The sequence below is a fragment of the Pinus tabuliformis genome, chromosome 2_1 (assembly GCF_031772625.1).
Source record: "Pinus tabuliformis cultivar Carrire ecotype Pingquan chromosome 2_1, CPIR1, whole genome shotgun sequence".
NCBI classification, from domain to species: domain Eukaryota; kingdom Viridiplantae; phylum Streptophyta; class Pinopsida; order Pinales; family Pinaceae; genus Pinus; species Pinus tabuliformis.
Window position 1 is genome coordinate 377,923,504 of NC_142299.1, and position 23,626 is coordinate 377,947,129.

At 38.2% G+C, this 23,626-nt stretch overlaps 1 pseudogene across 1 annotated transcript in view; it reads right to left on the minus strand.

Annotated features, from left to right (window-relative positions):
- The window catches only part of LOC149200430 (uncharacterized), a 98,968-nt pseudogene extending 79,550 nt beyond the window's left edge, over nucleotides 1-19,418 (minus strand). Inside the window, exon 1 of the transcript XR_016253843.1 lies at nucleotides 19,228-19,418. The product of XR_016253843.1 is annotated as an uncharacterized LOC149200430 (transcript). The remainder of the gene's footprint in view (nucleotides 1-19,227) is intronic.
- Nucleotides 19,419-23,626: the final 4,208 nt, after the last annotated feature.

Genomic DNA, 23,626 nt, shown 5'->3' on the forward strand with positions numbered 1-23,626 from the left:
TGAGCAGAATGGTGTGGTGGGAAGGAAGAACCGCATGATGATGGAAGCTGTCCGGGCCATGCTACATGATCAAAGACTTCCGAAGTTTCTATGGGCTGAAGCTGCAAACACTGCCGTATATGTACAAAATCGATGCCCTCATCAAGCATTGGGTTCCAAGACTCCTGAAGAAAAATTCACCGGTAAGAAACCTGATGTTTCTCATTTTAAAATTTTTGGAAGCCCTGTATACTTTCATGTGCCGAAAGAGAAAAGAAATAAATTGGGAGCATCTGGAAAGAAGGGAATTTTCGTGGGCTATGGTGAAAATACTAAAGGCTATAGAATCTATGTAGCCGGTCAAAGGGAAGTCATAATTAGTCATGATGTCACCTTTGACGAAGATATGGCTCTCAGCAAGGTGATCAATCTTCCGACTTTGAGGAGCTCTCAAGAAGCCGACACCAGGGAACCGAAAGAAAAGGATGATGAATCAATGCCTGATGTAGAAGAACCCATGGATCCGATTGATCCTCCTCCATATGAGCCTTCCTCTTCTAGGAAGAGGCCTTCATGGCTTAAGGGGTTACTTGATGATGCTGAAGGACATGCTGCACCCCGAGGAACCTTTCGTGAAAGTAAGAAACCTAATAGGTATCAAGGATACCTAACCATCATGAGCACGATCATACAAAATGAGCCTTCGTCATTCTCAGATGTCGTCAAGCATCAAGTATGGAAGGATGCTATGACCGAAGAATATGAGTCTATCATAAAGAATGATGTTTGGGAAGTAGTTCCCAGACCCCAGGACAAGACTGTTGTTACTTCCAAATGACTTTACAAGATAAAGCATGCAGCAGATGGAAGCACGGAAAAGTATAAGGCTCGTTTTGTTGCTCGAGGTTTCTCCCAAAAGGAAGGTATAGACTATGATGAGATATTTGCACTTGTTGCCAGATATACGACCATCCGCTCGATCATAGCCCTTGCCGCTTCACAAGGATGGAACCTACATCAGATGGATGTCAAGACTGCGTTCTTGCATGGCTCGATCAAGGAAGAGGTCTATGTGGAGCAACTTGAAGGAGTTGAGATTTATGATTGAAAATCTCATGTATGCAGGTTGAAGAAGGCTCTCTATGGGCTAAAGCAAGCACCCCGAGCATGGTATGAGAGGATCGATAGCTACTTGATGAAGCTGGGATTCACTAGGAGTGAAGCCGATCCTAACCTTTACTTTAAGGTTGAAGATGACAAGCCTCTCATACTGGTGTTGTATAACCTCTTTCTAACAGGTGCAGACCCTCTCATTCACAAATGTAAGAGGGAGCTAGCTTCTGAATTTGAAATGAAGGACCAAGGACTTGAAGTATGGCAGAAGCCAAGGGAAATTTTCCTATCTCAAGGGAAATATGTGGTAAAGATATTGGAAAGATTTGGTATGATGGACTGCAAGCCTGTGACTACCTCGAGGATCTTAACTTTTAGAAGTTATATGGTAGTGATGTCGGACCAGATTTGGGAAATGCCTCTGAGTTTCATAAACTCATTCGCATTGATGTTCTTGGTGAACCTCCGTCCAAACATATTTTTTTGCAGTTAGCATTGTGAGCTCATATTTGGTTGAGCCTCACATAAATTGATGCCAGGAATCTTCTGAGATGTCTTCAGGACACAATCTCTCATGGATTAAGATACACTGCCGGAGATGTGAGACTACTTGGATATACTGATGTTGATTGGGCAGGCAGTGTGGTGGACTGTAAGAGCACTTCCAGGTGCTGTTTCACCTTGGGATCTGCTTCGATATCCTGGATGAGCAGGAAGCAGAAGTCGGTGGCTTTGAGCACCGCCGAAGCAGGATATATTGTTGCTAGCATAACCTCGTGTGAGGCAGTCTGGTTGCGAAAGCTCTTCAGTGAGCTGTTTGGATTTACATTGGATACCACTGTGATTCTCTATAACAACCAGAGGTGGGATTCGATTATTGAGGAATCTCGTATTCGTCGATTGCTCCAGCAGATAGACATCATCTGGGATATGGTAAGTTGATGAGCAAGGAGGCTCCATCGCATTAAGATGATGTACAGGTTGATACACCTTGTCAAAGCCCCGAGGAAAGATCTAATCTGTGATTTTCCCAAACGACTTGGAGTCGTCAAGAAACCTTTGTACAAGGGTCCTGCATGTTGCATACATTGAGCTCTGGGAGCTCTGAGGGCTTGCGGTTCCTACTGGAGCAACATATGACCACAGGGTGACTCACCCTCCCCTGGTGGTGCACACTGGAACAAGATGATTCGCTCTCTTGTGGGACAAGATGATTCGCTCTCTTGTGGAACAGGATGATTCGCTCTCCTGTGTAGCAGGATGATTAGTTCTCCTGTGAGGCCTGGATTGATGTGTTCTCCATGGCAGCCTGGATTGATGTGTTCTCCATGGCAATTGTAGCAGGATTGATGTGTTCTCCTGTGAGGCCTGGATTGATGTGTTCTCCATGGCAATTGTAGCAGGATTGATGTGTTCTCCATGGCAATTGTAGCAGGATTGATGTGTTCTCCTGTGAGGACAGGATTGATTAGTTCTCCTGTCGAGGCATCCTACCCATGCAGTTTGGGACTCATGGGAAGTACCTCTCATCTGATCAATGAGCAGGGAAATGAAGTTAGGGACCATAGTAGTACCGATGGACGCATCGTTGTAACTACCATACTCCCTACGCTAGGATGACCTCCATTGATCTGGGATCAATGATACTGGTCTGGGACCAGTGGTAGGAGTTGTACCATACTATGACGCTGACTTCGGGTCAGTTGAGACTGGTCTGGGATCAGTGGTACATACTCTGAGACTGACTTTGAGTCAGTGGAGGATGATATTGGTCTGGGACCATTGGAGTTGTACTCACTATGACGCTGACTTTGGGTTGGTTGAGACTGGTCTGGGACCAGTGGTACATACTCTGAGACTGACTTTGAGTCAGTACGATACATCCTCGATCATTTCTTCTTCTTCATAATTCGGACAAAAGCAGAGTAGAACAGAACAATGCAAGAGCAGAGCAAAACAGAACAAAACAGTACAGATCAGTGCAGGACAGAACAAGACAAAGCAGAACAGGCAAAATAGAGCAGAGCAGGGCAAGGGTCAGGCTGTACAAGGCAGTGCATTTGATGGATGAATAGTAACAACAGATAGACAGATTGCAGATGAAGTTCTCCATTGTTGAGAGGGAGTGTTAAAATTGGCAACCAGGGCAAAACTTCATGTGGGTCATCTTATTCATGGCTAATAATATTTTTATTAGATTCCTCTCGTCGAGAAGTGTAGGATTGATATAAAGATCATCCAATTCCGATAAGTATTCATGGAGATATGAATTTATTTTGATTATGGAATTATTATCAAGCCGACCTACAACTCATGTAGGCTCAGAAGCCCAACAGTCGCATCTATTCACCCACCAACGTTGTGTATAAATATAAGAGGACTTTTCCTCATTTGGACTCACTCATCTCATCACATCTCTCTCTCTCTACTGCGCAGATATGAGTCTCTTCTCTACTGCGCTGAAATGGGTCTCTCTCTCTCACACATGTGAAGTCGAAAGTTGTTGAATTTGAAGCTGCAACTGCAGAAGTAAAGATTGACTTGCGTGGCCTAGAAGATCTCCTCTTTGGAACTGCGCTGTAGGTTCATCTGAACCTCCTTTGAAAGCCGCAACTTTTGGTGGTGGAATGAAGTCAATCCGACGAACGGTTTGCAAGATATCGACTGCCCTAGTTTGAAGCCGGAAACTGCTGAAACTGAAGCTGCAACTGCAGAAGTAAAGATTGACTTGCGTTGCCTAGAAGATCTCCTCATCTGAACTGCGCTGTAGGTTCATCTGAACCTCCTCTGGAAGCCGAAACTTTTGGTGGTGGAATGAAGTCAATCCGACTGTCGGTTTGTGAGATATGGTCTGCCCTAGTTTGATAATGAAGCTGCTAATGCTGATGCTACTGATATAGGGTTTGCTACTGCTGATATGAATCAGATTTATTGTACTATTTCTCTCTACTAAATTATTGAAGATAAAAGAAGATTTGATCAAAGGGTTTCCCCACACATTGTGGGGTTTGTCCCTGGCTAGCCGCCACATCCTGTGTCTCTTGTCTTGGCTTGTTTTCTGTCGATCGTTTAATGTTCTATCTGCACTTTACTTTATGTACATGTGATTGCTATTCGGTGGAATATAATAAGAAAAAGAAGTAAACTGTTATAAGCATAGAACATACCATAACTTAACAATTATAATATATAAATTTATAATTTATAAATTTATAATTTATAAAATTTAATTATTAAAATTTAATATAATTATATTACCCGACGAACCCATGTACCCTGTTTCAAAAAATGTCGTCCCCGTCCTCGTCCCCGAACCCACGTTTCTTGGAAACATAGGGAATTACCCTTCTCCCACATGCAATCTCTGGATGGACTTTCCCTATCAAAAACTCGGCCTCTTGGAGCACTGTGTTAGCCTCTGCACTGCTTTGCATAGTTGGCTGGACGGCTTGCTTAGGACTGGACTCAGATGAAGTCGTTCTACCTCTGGATGCTGAGAAAATCATCTCTGGCCCTCCGGGACTCCTTTCCGACCTCTGGAACTGAGAACGAATTTCCTTCTCTCCAAATTGATCTTCCGGACTGAAGCACTACACAGTCCCTCATCCCTACCTCTTTGGGATAATTCGACTCACTTGTTGTTGTCTCTCTCAATCTAGAAGATCTTTCCTCTGGATCACTATCCCTGCCCCTCACTCACTGATTCGATCTCACTGGCTCTCCCTCCGGCAACTGACTGCTACTTCTCTGGAAATCGATCTGCTCATGAAATCGAACTTCTCAAGTGTATTCTCCAAGTGCCCATCAACTTCTTCTTATAATCCTCTGTTGGGACTCCAACGGCCAAGATTAAATCTTAATTGATGACTAGGATTAACTTCAAGTTAATCCGTGTGAGTGCCTAGAACAATCACACCTTGACTTAATTAATTTTGATTAATTAGTCATATTCCCTAAGTTTAGACTTAGGAAATATTTAAAAACTGACTAATAACCTAATTAATTCATTTCTAGGCAGAATTTCCATAAACGATTTCTAGGTTTTGGAGATCTCATATATTCTAGCCTCTCCACAAAATGTCAAGGCTAGAACACATCTTATGCTACAAAAGTTAATACGCACTCTTTGAATACGACCTCCTTTCCTGAATCGGAACACTGGAAACCTCCTAAAAATTTCTCCGGAAATTCTCACTACTAAATACCTCGTTGCTTGTATCTTCCTAGCTTCAAATGTGCCTTTGTTGAATCATTGAAACTGGGTAGTTGAACTGCTCAACTCTCTTCGATACCTTCTCCAACTCCATCGACCCTACTCTTATAATCTTCTGTTGGGCAACCAATGGCCATGATCACATCCCAATCGATGGCTAAGATCATCTTGACTTCATCAACTCACTTTTACCGAAGTCTCTAGAGAAAAATTGATTTCCCTCAATTAATTTGATTTAATTAACAAGTTTTCCTAAGTTAGACTTAGGAAATATTTAGTTATTGGTCAATTAATCTAATTGAGGTGTTTTTAAGGCTTTTCTCACAAAACCTTTTCAGGGTTTTGGAGATCTCATGTTCCTTAGCCTCTTAGACACCATACAGACTAAAACACCTATCCATTGCTACTCCAAAAAATAACAATACAAACCCATGGAACAACCCTGAAACACATTCTAGGCCATATAAAATCCATTTCCAAAATGTGAAACATGTTTTCAGGGCGTACCAATTGCATTTTTGTATGTGGTACAACCCCCCACGACATGTTTCCTACAACCTAGATATTTACTCTTCAACCTTCATGTCTTCTTCAACTAGCGCAAGCTTAACATGGACTGCAATAATTGTTATTAAGTAATTGGCTACAATACCTATATTTCTCATTTGTATGGCTCTAAAGTTATTCCTAAGAAGCTTACTTCAACCTTGATGTCTTCTTCAACTACTACAAGTTCATCATGCAGTGTTATAATTGTGACTAAGTAATTGACTATAGTATCTATCTTGCTCATTTGTATGGCTCTAAGCTTATTCCTAAGAAGCATCTTCTTGTTAATGTTCTCACTTTGCTATAAAGTGACTAATGCATCAAACATTTCCTTACAAGTGGTCTTCGTAGCGATGTGAAGGATACATTTTTTATAAGGCCATGATAGAGGAGTTCAGCAATCAACACTGCCAAAGATTAGGGTACATGGAGGGCTTGGTGCTATTGATAAAAATACCAATCAATCAAATCCCATACCCTCATACATTATAGGATCCAATGGAAATGCTGCACTATTCCCAATCCTAAAAATTGTTAATTCTCTTGAATTTTTAATAGGATATGAAGTCCTACTTTCTCCATATCAAATCCAATGAGATTGGAATCACTCTCAAACATATTGAAATAATTAATAATAACGTTAAAAATTTAAGCAAGGGATAGAAAAGGAAAGATAAAGGAGAATGAAAACTTTTATTTTAAGAATTAAAATTACCAATAATTTGTTGAAGAATCGAGGGTATTTAGAGTTAATGAGATTCTTCTTGCATGATAACTATTTGTGAGGTATTCAACTTTACTTCTTAGCACAATCTTTACTTGTTATTATTATTAGAGTGTGTCTTCTTAGTTCATCAAATAGCTACCAAAACAAAGAGACAAGAACACACAATGTTGGCTTTCTGCTAAGGCCAAAACCTCTCCCTCTTGGAGAGGAAAACCCACACAAAATTCTTCTTATAGAGATTCCAATTGACCAATACCAAGACCACGACTCTTGACCTATTATGCCACTCCAAGACCAAGACCACAACTCTTGACCTATTATGCCACTCCAAGACCAAGACCACAACTCTTGACCTATTATGCCACTCCAAGACCAAGACACCAATCCTCTTCTTTGTCACTGCTGAGATCATCATCATTGCTACACCATTGAGGCCATCACTACTGCATCACTGCGATATTCGTTCCTGCTGCACCATGATTGCTCTATCATCAAGATCTTCATCACTGCTGCACTGTTCCTTCATTGAGATCTTGCTGCACCAATGCTTCACCTTCACCGAGAACTTTATCACACCAATGAGATCTCCATTTAGAGATATATATGTATGACAGTTGTACCGAAGTCTTCATATTCATTAGGATCATGACTGATATCATGATTACAGTGATGCCGAGGACATGACTGTGTCTATGATATATGCTTCACCGAGATCCTTCCTCTAACATGAATGTTGAGACTATTACTGTGATCTTAACCGAGACTGTAACCATGTTTTCCTTGCACTGAGATTTGTCATAACTATGCCGAGACTGTATTACTGTGACCCTGTAACTAGGCCGAGACTGCAGAGATATATGCGAGGACTTCACTGTAATTATCACCGAGACTACACCTCACTGTACCATCCGAAGTCACAGAGTAATCTGAGATTCTGTCCTTGCTATACCATCTGAAGTCACAGAGTAATCCAAGATTCTGTCCTTGTTGTACCATCCAAAAATTACAGAGAATCCAAGTTTTTTCTGCACTTTTGCACTGACCCTAACTGGGTATATATAGTGGTTAGTCCTCCATAATTAGCCGACGTGTCAATGAACTGATGTGTCTCCTTTTTGAGCCGACTTGACATTTATATTCATTTGCAGGCTGACATGACTGTGTTTTACATCATTTAGCTTGCTGCCTTCTTCAAGAGGATTGTGCTTGTCTTGGAGGGCTGATCTAGACTCTAGGTTGACTCATATACATTACATATATGCTCAAGAAGAGCTCTTTGACTCTTTGACTTTCCTATAGCACTTCAACATGTGCTGGACCTATGTAATGAGCAAGAAACTCATTTTATAATTTTACAAAAATAATATTTCTTTTCTTTTACAAGTACAAAGATCAAAATTACATTTATGAAGACCGAACCTAGTTACACTTTCTTCAACATAATTACCAACACTTCTGTTAGATACCAATAAAAAATGCCAAAAACTGTTTTAGAAATGTGCTATATGAACCTGTGGAATGGCCTTGAAACACATTTCAGGCCATAATAAATTCGTTTTCAAAATATGGAATGTGCTTTAGCTCATACTGCGTGCATTTCAAGGCCATACCAAACATGTTTCCATATTTTAATATGTGGTATGCCCCCCAGGGTATGGTTTCATGCATCTTAGGTATATACTCTTCACTCTTGACCTCTTCTTCAACTACTACAAGTTGATCATGGAATGCAATAATCTTCACTAAATAATTGGATATGGTATTCGTCCTGCTCATCCATACAGCTCTAAGCTTATTCCTTAGAAGAATCTTTTAATTGATCTTCTCACTCTGATATGGAGTGACTAATGCATCAAACATTTCCTTACCCATGGTCTTCATGGTGATGTGAAGGATCAAGTGATCCTTCACGGAGGTGAGGGTGACTTGCTTTGTCTTGACCATCTTTTTATATCCTATCCATTGCACAAGATCAATGAGCTCTACAACCTTTGTTTCCGTGAAATCCCAAAGATCATACTCCTCCAATAACTTCTATACTTGACACTTCCATAGAATGAAGTTGGAGGGACCTTCCAATCTATCTTCATATATAGAACTAAATGTAGTCATACAATTGCTGGCACAAGATCAATGAGCTCTACAACCTTGGTCTCCATGAAATCCCAAAGATCATACTCCTCCATTAGCATTTGTACCTAACACTTCAATAGAATGAAGTATCATCCTTTAACCATAATGTGCCTTCAGTGCATAAATAGATGATCCAAGTGAAGTGTGCATCTATTAAGGATGAAATGAGCCATGCAAACATCCATCCTCCTAGAGATCTACACCCTAACTAAGAGTAAAAATCCACATGCATGAGCACCTACTCTATGAATTGTGCCTTCTAACTAAATATGCACGTAACTACTAACTAAATAATAACATAGAAATAGAATTAAACTACTAAACATAGAAAAGCATCTAAATTGTAGCTGGACCAAAGATAGCACATGCATGCACCCTCTATCTATCTCTCCTCCACAAATGCCCCTACACCCTCTTAAATACTACAAAGAATTGCTAAAAGGAGAAAATACTACGGATGTTGTGTACTCTGTTGGAAGAGAAAGGCACCATAGCTAGAACATAGTTCAAGCTACACCAGACAGAAAACTAACACTCGAAACCCTATCACATCATAAGTTGTGCCTGGCAATGACCTGATTGTGCCATTGCAGTATAGGCAATAGAGATATCAAGCGACCCAACCCCATGGAAAATGGCATCATTTAGATGGACAAGGATGGGAAGCGAGTAGTGAATTACTGCTCTAAGGTCATGAATCACTTCCCATTACCATCTTTACTACCTGCCACAAACTGTTCTTTGTCATTTTGCAGGGTAATTCTCCATCCAGTAACTCCGTGAAACCTCCTATTTGCCAAATATAAGGATCTTGCTGTGGGTGTAAACTACGGGCACTCATGCTAGTCATATACTTTTTCTCATTAATTGCATTATTGAAGGTACATTGTTTCATGATTTGATCTTTATAATTAATTTCAGGTGCTTAAGGCAATCTGTTTGTAAGCATTAGTCTTTGGGAAAATCCCCAGGGCTCATTGTCAATGCATCCTATGGTCCTAACTTTTCAGCTGCCACCAAAATGCATATTCCTTTGTCCCATTTTCTCCTTTTGCACTCTTTAATGGGGCATAAAGACTTCTCATCACAACTTTCTTCCAAATTCCACAAACAAATTTCACAGATTATAGTAATACACAATGATGATGCTTTGTAGTTCCCCAAATGTTAGGTCTGTCTAATCCCACATGTACAGGCTCCAAATAAATTCTTTATTCTGACGTGATTCCACATTTTTAAAATATTCTGACCATGTTATGAGCAGCTTTCTCACCAAATAAAAATTGTATCAAATCTGAATCCAATTACTATTTCCCCTTTTGCTTTCCAAATTTGATAGTTGCTCGCTTAATCTGTTATACCATTGCACTATTTATCCCTTTTCTTTCCAAAATTTATAGCTGTTCACATAATTTGTCATACCATTGGGGTCCCAATTTCTACAAAAGTTTTATTATATTATTTCCAAAGCTGTGAAGTACTGCCTCCTTTCAAGCTTCAACAGCAATATAGTACTATTCACTGTTCAGTCTAATGTTGTAAAGGAAAACTTAAACCATTGGTCTTGGGTTTCACAATTATGCATAGAATTGGTCAAAGTGTAATTTCGATTGTGTCAGTTAAAATCTAAACACCATTTCAAGTACAGCCATAGAAAAAAATTCTCTCAACAATGACAACCTTGATGGGGAAAAATAATTCTTTATGGGTGGATAGAAAGATTAAACCTACCCCTTCCCCTTTTTAAAGCACTTCATACCAGATCTATTTTAAACTTAAGTTGCCTTTGCTACAAGCCATGACTTAGTGATGTCTATCATGTAAAAGTAACTAAGGACTTTCTCTCAGCATTATCCACATATAACAAGGCTGTCTTAGCACGAGAAGCAAGCTTGGTAGGTTTTCAAGTTAATTCATCATTGTTGTGAGAGCTCCAACTTCCTACTAGACCATAGCGCATGATGCAGGAGCACATTTAGCCAGTGAAAATAAGCTACATGTAGTAAATAAGTTGTGAGAGCACACTTAACAATCTATGAATAAATAGGCTGAATGAAAATAATATAGGATTTGATATTTGTTATTGGCCTTAGATGAAAAGGTGCAAAGGATAAAAATTGGGTTGTCAATAATTCCTTAAGAGAAGATTTGTAGATGTCAAAAAAAATTTGCAGTCCAAGACAATATACTGAACTAGGAGTGAAGATGAAGATATTTGGGAAGAACTTCATGGACATAGTCATGGGAATAAGATCTTCCCCTAATCTGGTTGTCAGATTTAATGCAACAAGAGTGTTATTTTTTGTAGCATCGGATGTGTTCTAGCCACAAAATTTCGTGGGGAGGCTAGAATACATGAGATCTCCAAAACCCAAAAATCGTTTCTGGAAATTCCACCTAGAAGTGTCTCAATTATATTATTAACCGTTTTTTAAATATTTCCTAAGTCTTAGGGAATATGGTTAATTAATCAGTATTAATTGAAATAAGGTGAGAATCATCTAGAAACTCACACGGATCGATCCAAAGATGATTCTAGCCATTGATTAAGTTTTAATCTTGGTCGTTGGGTATCCAACAGTGAATTATAAGAAGAGATTGATGTGGTGGTGGAGAAGGCACTTGAGCAGTTCGATTTCTTTGGCAGATTGATTTCTTAAAGTAGCAGCAGTCAGTTGCCGAAGAGAGCCAGAGATCGAAGCAGTGAGTGAGGGAGGGGCAGGAACAGTGATCCAGAGGAAGTTTTCCAGATCCAAAGAGGCAGCAGCAAGAGGGACGAGTTTTCCCAATAAGGCAGTGCAGAGGAATGCGCAATTGCTTTAGAGAGGGCAGTTCGATTTGTTGAGGAGAAAATTCGTTCTCAGTTCCAATTGTCGAGTAGAGGTTCCAGAGGGCTAGAGAGACAATTTCCTCAGCGGAAGAAGGCATAACGACTTCATCAGAGGGCAGTTAGAGGCTTGACGTCATAGAGACTGTGCAGTGCAGCGCAGAGGCTGACACAGAGGCTTGATATCATAGAGATTGTCCAGTGCAGCGCAGAGGCTGACACAGAGGCTTCAGGAGGTCGAGTTCTCTGTAGATAGGTTGTGTCGAGATTGCTTGTGGAGGAAGGGTAATTCCCTTCAATAATTTTGCCCATATTTTCTTGTTGTGGATTGCCAATTTTAGGCATCCAGATTGTACTCATATTTTCATTGTTGCATAATAATAAAATCCCTCATTGTTGCACCGGTTTTCCCAAGTTGGGTTTTTCCAAGGACATTTGTCCAAAAATCATTGTCTCATATTTTGTGTGTGTGTGCTAGCATTTCTCAGTTTCCAACACTATTTATTTTCTGCATTTTTTATTTGTGAAAGTTGCAGTGTGATTTATTCAATATTTGCCATAGAAAACTGCAAATAAATTGTGAAATAAAATTAACAAGTTAGAGAATAATTTCCAATTGCTGCAATAGGATTCTATATTGGAATTTTCACATGGTATCAGAGCGCATTTGATCAGCTGAGGAGCTCAAAGGCAAAAGAAGGAATTTTGCTGTTCAGTAAGAGCAGCAAGCCGAAATTCCCAAAAGTAGCACAATCCTTTGACAGGCAGTCCAAGTTGCTTGAGGAAGTTCGATTTTTCTAAGCAGATAGGCAGAAAATTCGATTTTCTGGATCGAGTGATTCCAGAGGCAGAGGGAGCAACTCAGATTTTTTCGTTGGGTAGATTTCTAGTTCGACGCAAAGGGTTTTTGCAGTAGTTTGCTAGAGCAAAACCAACGTGCGGTGGAAGAGATAAGCACACACAGTGGACGAAAAATTTTCCTCAAGGAACTTCGAGTCTCAGATGTTCAATTTTTCTTCCCAGATTGGCAGTATTTGTGAGCAAATCTTCTCGCTCCAAAAAAGAGTGCGAGTAGCAAAGCAGCAACCAAGCAGAAGGAAAGAGGGAGTTTTCGACATTTTCAGAGATGGCCACTGCAAGGCTTAGAGATCAGGATAGGTTGGATGGAGCTTCCAACTATGTCATCTGAAAGGCTAGGATGTCCTTTCTTCTACATGAATATGGCCTGAAAGCCTACATTGATAATGTAGTGGCAGTTCCCCAGGATGCAAATCAGCAGAAAGAATACAAGAAGGATATGGTGCGGGCGAAGCGGTTGATCCTAGATGGAGTGAGGGATCATATAGTCTCACATATAGCTGGCAAAGATACTTCCAAACAGATGTGGGATGCTCTCTCCACGTTATACTAGGGAACTTCTGAGCAACAGAAGATGTTTCTTAAGGAGAAGTTGAGATGCATCTGGATGCAGAAGGGAGAAGGCATAGATCCCTTCCTTAACAAGATTCAGGAGGTGCAAGACCAGCTGTCAACGATTGGGGCAGCACCTCAACCCATGGAGCTAGTGTGATTGGCACTCAATAGTGTCCTAGAGGATTGGCAGGTTTGTGTCCAAAACATATTGGGCAGAGATAGGCTACCCGAGTGGGACAAAATGTGGGCCGATTTGAAGCAGGAGGAGTTGAGACGAGCTCTGTTAAAGAGTTCCATCAATGGCAGCAGTAGTAGCAGATCAAAGGTGGTGAAGAAGGAGGAGAAAGTGGCCCTCGCATCAAAGGGTCCCAATCAGGGGCAGGGGGAGCAGAGAAAGGAGGACCTGTCAAACGTCAAATGCTTCAGATGTGGTGCGCTTGGTGGCTACAATACCCAGTGTCCTCTCAGGAAGAAGGACAAGAAGGAGAAGCAGGACTAGCAGGCAACTTCAGCAAAGATCAATAGGCTATCCTCCAAGTTGGAGGAAGACTTCGCGATGTTCTTATATATACCTCCAGGAGTGAGGTGGGGAGATTTGGTACTGTAGTCCCAGAGAACTACAAAGATTGTGCAGGGTCCTTGAGGAGTCCACTTCATGGATCATTACCTGGCTATGGGGACCCACAGTATTCAGTAGCAGGATGGATCAATGACAGTTGATGCAGTCAGTACTAGAGTGACAGCTGCAGACTAGTAGCAGTCATAGGTTGGGGAGGGTAGTGCAGTGTTGACAGCAGAATAGGTGGCTCAGTGCAGACTTGGTAGCAGCGCAGATTCTTTAGTGACAATGCAGATGGTAGTAGTAGTCAAAGACTCGGGAGACAAATGCATCATATTGAACATAGTTGATTCAGTTTTTTGGATGTTTTTTAGTTGCAGATGTTGCAGTTACAGCAACAACAGGTGAGAAGGAGTTGCAGTGCAGATGTAGTGTTGGCAACAGTATGGCAGTGTCAGTAGAAGCACAAATGAAGCGTATATCAAAGTTACGCAGTGGTTGGTGGGCAGCAACAACCAGACACCAACAGCGTGACAAGAGATGATAGAAAGACAAAGTGTTGTCGCAGGGTGTGCAACACTAGAGCGCATTCCTCGCTAAGATGGAGTGTGGATGTGTTCTATCCACGAAATTTGGTGGAGAGGCTAGAATACGTGAGATTTCCAAAGCCCAAAAACCGTTTCTGGAAATTCCACCTACAAGTGTCTCAATTAGATTATTAACCGTTTTTAAAATATTTCCTAAGTCTAAACTTAGGGAATATGGTTAATTAATCAATATTAATTGAAATAAGGTGAGAATCATCTAGAAACTTACACGGATCAATCCAAAGATGATCCTAGCCATTGATTAAGTTTTAACCTTGGTCGTTGGTGCTCCAACAGTCAATTATAAGAAGAGATCGATGTGGTGGTGGACAAGACACTCGAGCAGTTCGATTTCCTTGTTAGATCGATTTCCTGAGTAGCAGTAGTCAGTTGTCGAACAGAGCCAGAGATTGAAGCAGTGAGTGAGGGTCAGGGACAATGATCCGGAGGAAGTTTTCCAGATCCGGAGAGACAGCAGAAAGAGGGCCGAGTTTTCCTAGTAAGGGAGCGCAGAGCACTGCGCAGTTGCTTCAAAGAGGGCATTGCGATTTGTTGAGGAGAAAATTCGTTCTCAGTTCTAGTGGCCAAGCAAAGGTTCCAGAGGGTCGGAGAGATGATTTCCTCAACAACAAAAGGAAGAACGACTTCATCAAAGACCATTCAAAGGCTTGATATCATAGAGGCAGCGCAGAGGCTTTAGGAAGTCGAGTTCTCTATAGGCAGGTTGTGCCAAGATTGCTTGTGGAGGAAGGGTAATTCCCTCCAATAATTTTGCCTAGATTTTCTTGTTGTGGATTGCTAGTTTCAGGCATCCAGATTGTAGTCAAATTTTCATTACTGCATAATAATAAAAACCCTCACTGCTGAACCGATTTTCCCAAGTTGGGTTTTTCTGGGGACATTTGTCCAATAATAATTGTCTCATATTTTATGTGTGTGTGCTAGCATTTTTCAGTTTCCAACAATAATTATTTTCCGCAGTTCTTATTTGTGAAGGTTGTAGTGTGATTTATTTAGTGTTTGCTGAAGCAAACTGCAAATAATTTGTTAAATAAAATTAACAATTAGGAGAATAATTTCTAGTTGTTGCAATAGGATTCCATATTGGAATTTTCACAAAGGGGAATTAAGATAGGAAAGAAAAATAATTTAAGATTGGTAAGGGAAAAGATAGATTATTTCAAATCTTGGAATGGGAAAAAAGAATATGAAATGTTGCAAATGTCCTTGAATGGGACCGCTCAAATTCGTTCCACAATGGGAGAAAGATCTAGGAGTGAAAACTAGTTGCATATGCACACATTTACAAATTTGCAAGGGAACACTTAACAAACTGTGGATAACCATTGGCACAGATTTAAGATAGGATTAGATAACTATTTGTATAACTGTAGTAAACATAGATTGGGATAACAATGGAAACTCACTACACTCAAATAACTTAGAACTTGATGTTGTAATGGAAAACTAGAGTATAAAATTAATAAATTTCAAGCTAGAAAAATTGTTGCCATTAATTATAGGTAGCTGATTTCTGATTGGAATAAATTAGGAGAAAGTGTGGAGGTTTCGATGGGTTGGGGTTGTTGGTTATAAGGAATACCTTCTCTAATTTTAATCTATTTATTGTGAAGTTAATTTTAAAATGAATCATTGCTCGCTGCTATATTATCATTGTTGATAGCATGATGTATGTTGTTGGAAATTGATGAGTTATGGGCCTACTGTGTTGCCCTATGTCATAATATTGTCAAGTCAGAAATCCAAGACCAAAGAGTCAACACTCCAGTAAAATTTGGATGTGTCCAAGAAAATGGACGTATTATGATGGTAAAGGAAGACAAGAAAGTTGTTATTGTTGAAGAGATGATGATGCAAGTAGGTTTGTGGTATCAGAGCAAGTCGCTCCTTGAGGCCTGATCTAATTTTTTTTAATGCTCCTTTATTTAATTTTTTTTTCTCTTCTCTAAAATTTTTGCTACTAGCATCCTCCCTATTTTCTAGCTGCTACAGTTTCTTATTTTCCAACCATTCTACATTCACTTTCTTTCTTAGTATTTATCTTTTTCTTCACACAGCTGCATTTCCATCTTCTATCTCTTTACCCATCTTCGGTCTCCTATCCTGTTTTTTTTTTCGTACCACCTCTCATCCTGCATTTCCTCACTTACCTCACGATTATGTTATTTTTACTGCAGCCTTTCTCTACCTCCATTTTCTGCGTATACCACTACCAATGTTTGTCATTTAGTTCTCACCTTTTTTTGCTCAAATTTTTCCCACATATGTCAGTCTGTTAATCACATTTTGGAGGGCTTCGTGGTCACTTCCTCTCAACTATTCAACAGATTGCCACCACACAAAAGAAACACACATAGCTAAGGCCCATCTACTCTTTTTTTTGTCATAGTTCCTCTGCCTCATCACAACATCTACAGAACCCATGGCCACTTTTGTTAAAGTCTGCAACATATTCTTAGTTTAGGTATGTCTCTGGTGTGGCTTGGTTCCGTACTCCACCCAAAATCCATGAGTTTTTATATCAAGAGCAACATTCGGAGCAGGTTCCCTTTGGAGATGTGTCCTCCCACCCCGCTTTAGTAGGCAACTGCTTCACATTCAGCATAGCAACATTCGGCTTAGGTTCCTTTGGAGATGTGCCCTCCAACCCCAAGCTATGTAGGCACCTGCTACTTCATCAACAGTCAACACAATAGCATTCGGCTCAAGTTCATTTGGAGACGTGCCCTCCCACCCCAGGCAATATAGGCACCTGCTACTTCATCAACAATTAACATCACATCACATCAACTCCAGCAGCATCCAAAAATCATTTCAGTCATGGCTTCACACTTAAACAGGGAGGAAGAAGAGAGCAAAATGGTAGACAAGAAGCATGCAAGAAGAATTTCATACAACAGTTTGCAGGCCCCATAAAATTGCAGATGAAGAAAAAATGAATGAAGTAAACCAAAACAAACAAAAAACATTGTAGATTGGTGAAGTCATGATAGGCATAATGCCTATACAATAGAGAGAATTTGTTGTAGTACAATCCGAAGATATGGAGGATTTGTTGTAGCCGGAAGAAAAAGGAAGCTTTGATTAAGTGTCATGCCGAAGAGAGGAATTTATGGCAAGGACCACTAGTATATGGAAAAATCAAGGGAAGGGGATTCCCTTAACGAAGATGAATATGGAAATGTTGTAGCAAATAGTGAAGAGAGTTAATAACTTAATTGTACGCAGTTCTTACAAACAGAAATAGAGGTACCAAGGAAATAGGTAGTGAAGAGATTGTAGTAGAGAGAATTTGCAATTGCAGCAACAAAGGTAGATAATGAGGATTGCGAGATTGAATTAATGAGGCAAAGAAAGGCACAACAAGCTGAGATGCCTATGGGAAGTAGGTGTTTCCAAATTTGATGATATTGTTAAACTATTTGAAATTACTGACCTGTATGTAGATGATGCAGAGAAAAGTTAGACAATATTTGGACCAAAGAAAAGGATAAGGATCTTGTACAAATGAAATTGTTGCACCAAGAAATGGTGCAAGAACCAATGTTGCAAATATCATGTCAGTGAATATATCATAAAGGGTTTGAAAATAAACTGACCAGAGAGATCCGCAAAAATATCAGAAATTATTGCAATATATTAGCAACCATACTTGGACCTGAAAAACTCGAAAAATATTGGAAAAGTTCGTCACCTGAAAATCTAGGAAAATATTGAAAATATTGGGAGAAATCAGAATCTTTGCAACAGTGGCAAGAACACACTGAAAAAGATGATGTGGAAGATGGCTGTGAGGACAAATTTGAGAAGAGGAGGTTGTATGGTGATGGGTCTTTTGATCAATAAAGTAAGGAAGATCTCGTAAAATAAATGGCTACAACGGATCAGATTATTTATCCTACACCGGATCAGAATCAGATTGTGGAAATTCACCAAGAGTGAAAAGGGTCAAATGGGACTGGCTATGGCAATGATGGTGCAAAAGATATAAATTGGGATATCAATAATCCCTTCAGAAGAAAATTGGTATATGTTAAAAGACAATTAACTCAAGATCATTTGAGCGCTGGATAGATTTATTTTCAATTTCTTTTTCATCCCTTGATAAATCCTGCGTTAAAAATGGATCTTCCCTGGTGTATACTTCATTCTAACAATTAGAATGGTCCTCTGATATTTGTCGCTCCAAGCAGCAGGTTATATCATTTGTGTTATCAGAGTATTGTCAGTGGTGTTGTAAAATTTCCCATTCTCTGGATGCTTAAAATTTGATTGATGTGTCTGTGGGTATCAGAATATAGTGAGGTCGGAAAATTCTTAGTGTTGCAAGCCAAGGGAAATTGATGACTTCTGGGCCTACTAAATTGCCCTGCATCAACCCAACAGAAAATTCCGATACTTTCTGTTAATCATCACTGCCATTCTTAGAAAAAACTGTGTGTTTCTTAATCCAAAAAAACTGTCTAGAGCCTCGCCTGAAAATGCTTCTAGGTGCTTAGCAAGTTATGTCACAAAGGGATTATTATTAAGCACGTATGCAATGACAAATATCTTCCTGAATTGAAATTGATATGAACGTATTCTTTATTTGTTTCGAGAAACAGAATTCACACCCAGCCTCCTCCATTTGAAACTCATGCCATCCAGCTAGGAAACACCACAGCGAGAATGGAACCCTGGAGAACAGCTTAAAAACACTCTGTCTACCACCATATAACCAATGCCCCTTGGCAATGGATGCAGAAATTCAAAATTATGTGACAGTGGAGAAGCCAGTGGCTGGCTAAAGAGAGAACCACAGGCAAACAAAGACCAAAGAAGATCACACAAAACAAGTGAACCAACACTTGCAATCAAAATTATTATATCAATGACAGATAACAGGAACTATTCCATTTTCATCATGCATGACAAATTAGTACTACATATCCACTATCTCAGGACTTATACCCAACGTAGGTTAGCGTTCATAACTGTGGAGAAATCAATAGAATTGACATAAACTTATCATGTGAACTGTAACAGAATAGAAATTTAAGAGATAGCACAGCTGAAGGACAATAATTGATAGAAAGTACTAAAGTTTCAGAGGAGAGAAGTACAAACCCAAGCAACATAAACCTCCTAGTCTGATTGATTGGCTGTGGTCCTTCAAAAGGCTTGTCGAGTACAAGGATAAGCTCCAATTCTGATGGATTCTTTGCGATCCTGACTTGTCAAGCAAGGATTGATATCTGTCAGTTAAAGAATGATGGGGATGAATAAATACGGCGATATTCAAGACTTTTTCATTAAACACGTGACACGTCAATGTTCTCAAAGCCAAAATGATATGAAACTGTTTCATTGGCCTGTACTGTTTTGCCAAAATGATCACCCGTGATGTAATTTCGCCTCTTTTTTTAGATCAGAATGAAATGAATCTACTATACATTTTGCCTGATCTGTTTTGCCAAAATCATCCGTGATGTCATTTGGCATCTTTCTTAAATCAGAATGAGTTTGTTTGGCCTAAATGGTCATGATCCGTGATGTCATTTGGCCTCTTTCTTAAATCAGAATGAGAAAATCTTCAGGAAAGACCCCAAAATTAATAGAAATTCCAAAATTGATCATGAGCCGTGATGTCGTTTGACCTCTTTCTTAAATCAGAATGAGAAAATCTTTAGGAAAGAACCCCAAAAGACGCCCAAAATCAGTAGAAATTTTGGAATGGTAAATTTTAATTTTATATATATATATATATATATAATGATGTAAAAGAAAATTTTAATATTTTTTTATTGCAATTGTAAATTTATACAAGTATTTAAATATTTGAAAATACACTTTAAACAACTGAAATTCATGATTTTACTAAATCAAATTTCAATTAAAAAAACAAAAGAACAAGTTTTTCTTGTGAATCAAATTAAATTTTCCTTTCCTAGATATTTTCTAATATTGTTTTATTTAATAATTAAATTTTAATATTGTTTTATTTAATAGTTAAATGCTAAGTATTTTAAAATATGTTATTGATGACATTTACTTAATTTTTAAAATGGTTAATTTGATGGATGAGTGAAAATTTTACTCCCATATGTATATATAACTCTAATATCTCACATATATTCCAACTAAGATTGCCAAAAAGAAGTTAATGATCTCACTTGTTGAGGCTTCAAGATTAGTGCCATGCTATGTGGCACCCGTTATACTGAGACGTCAAGATTAGATTTCTAAAAAAGCATAGAATGCCCCCATAGTTTTGAGATTCCATGATAAGCATGCACTCACCCATAGTGGGTCTCCATCTCCACTTACATCATGCAATCCTCATGGTACACACTAAAACCCAAATCCTTACACTAAATCCTGAAGCTTCAAAGTGAGCTTGAGTTAGACACTGGTGTGCTATATAAAACACAAACCTATGATGATAAAGTAATCAAATTGAAGGTTTTTTTTTGTCGAATAGAAATAATGAAAGAGAAAGAGTGTCACTGATCTTTTTTTTGTTTGCATGGGTGAAGTAGCTATTTTGTTTTAATTTTGAGAGTTATGTAGTTTCTTTAGTGTTAGTACATTGGTGATAAATCTATTTTTTTTTACAATGGAACTATTTATGGGTTTGATTAAAAAATGGATTTATTTCATGGTTGGATATAAAATCTCATATGTGTGGTTACCAAGGTAATGATGTATTATGTATGTTCATATTTTAATATGAATGCAAGTGGAGTGTTAGGGTGTTAAAGTGCAGATCAAAGAGCTCCATCCTTCTTCTTACTTATCAGATGATGATGGTTTTTTTTCAAAGTGCATGACCTATATATTATTATTGCTTGAAATGTTATTGCATGACCTTATTGATGCTCAAACTTGTTTTATTATTTATAGGGTCTTCCTTCACTCCAAGTCATCATGTTAAAAATTGAAACTAATTGTTCATCTTCAAAATACATTATAGTTCATGGGTTTGACCAAGCTACTGGAGATTTTTTAAAGAATGGTTCAACATGATTAGTGATTTAAGCAAAGTCTTTCGATAGAAATCACAAAATACATTATAGTGCATGGGTTTAACCAAGCTACTGGAGTTTTTTTAAAGAATGGTTCAACATGATTAGTGATTTAAGCAAAGTCTTTCGGTAGAAATCACAATAGAGAATTTTTTGGCCGACGTGTTTCGAACTAACAAGTGTGGTTCATCATTAGGACCAAATGAAGAGGCAGAACATGGCAAAAGCTTAAATAGAGAGCAATGTAGAGACATAATTTCAAGTAACAACTATATTTGAGCAATAATATTTAAATTATGATATTAATTTATTAATATATTAAAAACAAATATTATTAAATAACAGCTATATTAAATGGCTAGTTTTTGAAAAATAATATTTAAATAATGATATTAATTTATTAAAAATATTAATCAGTGATGGCTATATTACACTGCTAGTTTTTAAAAAATAATATTTAAATTATGATATTAGTTTATTAATTTATTAAAAACAAATATTAATAAGTAACCTTTATATTAAACAACTAGTTTTTGAAATTTGATATTTAAATTAATTTATTAAAAAATAGTAATCAAAGTCAAACTCTAAACAATGAGGAAAGTCAAAAATTATAAAAACGAGTCAAAGCCCTAATCCACGCAAGATCATTTAATAAACAAAATAACTAATGGAAATAAAATAAACTAAATTAAAAATAATTAATGGAAAAATAAATAAAATAAAACAAAAATATACATAAGTCAAAACAAATATACAGTATATAGTATATATCGCTCTTGACTCGTTTTTATAATTTTTGACTTCCCTATTTGTTTAGAGTTTGACTTTTATTACTATTTTTTAATAAATTAATTTAAATATCAATTTTCAAAAACTAGTTGTTATTAATATTTGTTTTTAATAAATTAATAAACTAATATCATGTTTATGAGAAAAAATATTTCGACGTAAATCACATGACAGTACATTTGTCGACGCTTTTCGAACCAACTGTGTGGTTCATCGTCAGGACAAGTTGAAGAATCAGATCATGGCTACATCATCTTAAATAGGGAGAGTATACTTTCCAATGGCTAGGTTTGACTGAATTACACTGGACATGGCAAACAACTATAATTGACCCAGAAACGGCTATATTTGACTATTTAATTAAAATAATATTATTATGTTAAAAAAATCTTATTTTCATTTTTATTTTGAGTAAAAAATTAACCAATTATGAGTCAAAAATCTAGGGAATGTGATAAAATTGTTAAATTGTATTACTAGAATAATCTTAATATTATATTAACATAGTAGAATTATTCTTATTATTAATGGCTGGGGTAACTATTTAATATAAATTAATTAGTAAAACACTAATAGATTAGTATGTAAGGATTTAATATTAACTAGAATAATATTGATTATTAATATAATAATTATTAATACATTATTAGTTAAATTATTATTCCAATATTAATAGATCTAGGAATATTAGTAAATGTAAGAATTATTTTAAGATATTTCATTAATTAGTTAACCATAGTTATTAATCGAAAATATTAGATATTAACTAAACTAATAATAATTAATGTTATATTATTCTCTTAATAATGTTATATTATTAATCTTATTAATGATGGCATGTGTAACTAATTAGTATAAATTTAATATTGAGGTTATTTAATGGGAATAAGTTTTTTTTTTTGCTAAGTTATGCTAATTCTATTAATGAAAAAAAGATATCATACATTGAGGCCTTAGCCTGTACTTAACCATGCCAGAGGAATGGCAAAAACCAGCAAAGTCTAGATCTGGACTGCCTAGAAAAGGAAACCAGTCCGTAACAGAAAAGAGTTCAGAAAATTAGCTTGCTGCCCACGCAGGGGAAACCAGCAAAGCATCCAGTTTGTTATCATTGTATCTAATGAGACCAAAAAAACCAACTGAAGAGCCGAAAACCCATAGTTTTTTCACCGAAACCCCATTGAAACAAAAAACTAGAAATCAGAGTCCCAAAAAACCTGAGACACGTAGCATGCTAAGTGGAAAACTGTGTGGTGGATGCATGGCGCACTGAGTGGCAGAAAGGTGGCATACTAAGAGGCGAACATGTGGCACCAAGGTGGCAGACTAGGAACAGGGCGGAGACAGAGGGTGTTCCTCCACGATGAAACACCTGTACTCCTCCATGTTGCCACCTACCAGAAGCGAGGTCTCTGTGTTGCCAGCCTGCAATGCCGGGTGTTCTTCCTTGATGAGACAGCAATAAGGGTCCATTACCTCATCTGCATGCAGAGCCTCATTCACCTCCTTCCCTGCACGTCTCATCTTCTACTCCTTGTTCCGCTCCCCTGCTTCTTGTACGCTCATCTGAGCCGTATCTGGTATGGCTTTGGTGTGGCTGCATCCTGCTGTGGTGCACCCACCACCTGCAATGTCCGGTACCCCAATTGCCCTGGTGTTGTCACCACCCATCATTCCCTGTTCCGCAATTACATTGGTGCGTCCACCAA